A 2752-nucleotide genomic window follows, 5' to 3' on the forward strand; every position below is an offset into this window, starting at 1 on the left:
TTCCTTGCTTACAGAATTTCCCATCCCCCACTTTTGGGTCCCTGCCTAGAATGTCCCCTCACTACCTCTAGAATCTGAATTGCCTATGATGTTCAGTCATATCAGACTTTTCTTGACCACATAAACTACAGCATATCCATAATCTCCATGAGGTTGGGAAAGTTGCAAAAATACTAGAGTGGTTGACCATTCCAAATTTGAATTTGGAAAGATGAGCCATTTCAGAGCTGATGCTCTATTCACTGCTCCTCCAAACTACCTACTTTCAAAGTTCAGCTTAGGCACAAACACCTGCATGCAGCTTTTTCCAATCCCCAAAGTTCTAGTGGCTTCTCATTTGCAAAATTTTGTATTTTATTTATATGTGGACATATTTTATGGCCTCCGTCCCTCCAATAGAATGAAGCTCTTGGGGTCCAGGGATTCTTTCTCTATTGGGTTTTCCCCACAGTAACTTAATAAAAGGACTGATTGGTTGGTTGAGAAATTAGATAGCTTTGCTGCTAGATTTTGTTTAACTGATTTTCTTTGTTCAAATAGGTTTCAATGTTTGTATGTGGAGGGGAAGGTAGAATGGGGGATTATCAAGAGACAACTATGATAAAAATAAAACTAAAAGGCTTCAATAAAACTTTTTAAAACCAAAATTTCCTTGAACATAGCCTTTTAAGAAAACCCAAGGCTTTTCTATCACTGTTTTTCACCAGATGCCATCAGGAAAGATGTCAATGGATGAGTAGTGATCCAACAAGAAAGAGCAAATAAAGGGAATGAATGGCCACAGCACTAGTAAGTTAGAGCTCTTTTAAATCATCCCCCACTACCAATTATGCAGGCAACTGAAGAAGCTACCATTTGCAAAATAGTCATAAGACCAGAAGTAGTTACAAAATGTCTACAGGTGCTTCAGAATCTCTCCAGGGAACTACTATTGGATGATATGATGCTCCAAAAAGTAGGATCCTCAGTGTCTGTTGTTGTACTGTGTTTGTATGTATCAAATTATCTGCATGTTATTTATCTATTTAGAATTCAATCTCCCTAAAAGAAGAGCTTTGATTTTTTCCTTTTTTTTAAATCTCAGACTTAACAAAAATCCTGGCACATGGTTATTGCTTTTTGACTGAATCTTATATAGTTTTAATATTTGTATGAGACTACTTCTTGGTGAAGAACCTCTAAAGCTCCATTTTTTTTTCCTGAGTCAAATAAAATTTTCCCTCTCATCCTGGATAATTTGAAGTGCTAATATTTCTGTCATTTTCCTCAGAGGTTGTTGTTAGGAAAACACTTTTTAAACCTTAAATAAGTGATGTATAAATGTGAACATTATTGGATGATCTCTGAGCGCAAGGGCTGTCTTTTTCTCCTATAGCTCCACAATGTTTAGTACCAGGTTGAATACATACTCAGCATCTATTACATCCTAGAAGCATCCACAGCTTACAGGCAAGAACATTGGATTTAGACTAAGAGGATCTGGGGTCACATTCAGCTTGCTTACCAGTGTGACCTTATACAAGTTACTTTAATTCTTTTAGCCTCAGTATCATCTGAAAAGTGAGGATAACAATTCAACTTAATAAATATTTATATTAAACACTAATATGTCCCAAATTCTGAGAATAAGAAGACAAATGTGATACAGAGATAGTCTAACAGAAGAAACTGAAAGGGAATGGTGAGACAAAAAAACAGTTTTGTCATTGAAACTAAGAGAAGATTCTCCAGGAGGAGGTGACGGGACAGTATCAAAAGTTAAAAATGTCAAGGGTTAAAAATTCAGAATGTAAATAGTGGTATGGAAAAGGGCAAGAGATTCAAGGATAGTGTATATTTAAATCGGCATGGGAGGCCACTTCTGGAAGAATAGAGAGGCAGAATTGGATGAATGAAAGGTGGTTTTAGTATAAATGTGCTCAGATCAGTTTCTACCTAGAGGTAGAGCAGAGACTAGCCTAAGGCAGAGTCATGACTCAAAAATGTTCCTTTACTGCAGAAACCACTGAGTGTCAGGAAAGCAGCAGATACCCTCCTGCTATGACTCATGTACTCACTCCTTTCCCAATCTCTGTGTTGATGAATCCTAGTTACTTAAGAATGAGCTACTCTTCTCCTAGCTTCCCTCCACACTCTCATTTCTCATTCTTTCATTCTCCATTTCAACTCTGCCCCTCCCATATTCCATTCCAGGCAAAGCAAGGTAAGAAGCATTTTTTAAAAATAACTTTTTGTTTTCAAAATATTTGTGAAGATAATTTGCAACATTTACTCTTGCAAAACCTTGTGTTCCAAAATTTTCTCTCTCCCTTCTCCCATCCTTCCTCTAGACAGCAAATAATCTAATATATGGTAAACATGTGCAATTCTTCTACACATGTTTCTCCAATTATCATGCTGCACAAGAAAAATCCGATCAAAGAGGGGAAAAAATGTGAATGAAAACAAAATGCAAGAAAACAACAAAAAGAGATAAAAATATCATTTTATGATTCACACTCAGTAGAATCCTCTTTCTGGATGCAGATGGCTCTTCCCATCACAAGTCTATTGGAACTGGCCTGAATCACCTCATTGTTGAAAAGAGCCACATCCATCAGAAATGATTGTATAATCTTGTTGTTGCCGTGTACAATGATCTCTTGATTCTACTCATTGTAAGAAGCATTTATTAAATTTTACTATGAGCCAGGCTATATGTAAGCTTTTTTTTTGTAAGTTCTGGGGATGTAAATAAGTACAAGCAGAAAGA

Source organism: Sminthopsis crassicaudata, chromosome 2 (genome assembly GCF_048593235.1).
Source record: "Sminthopsis crassicaudata isolate SCR6 chromosome 2, ASM4859323v1, whole genome shotgun sequence".
NCBI classification, from domain to species: domain Eukaryota; kingdom Metazoa; phylum Chordata; class Mammalia; order Dasyuromorphia; family Dasyuridae; genus Sminthopsis; species Sminthopsis crassicaudata.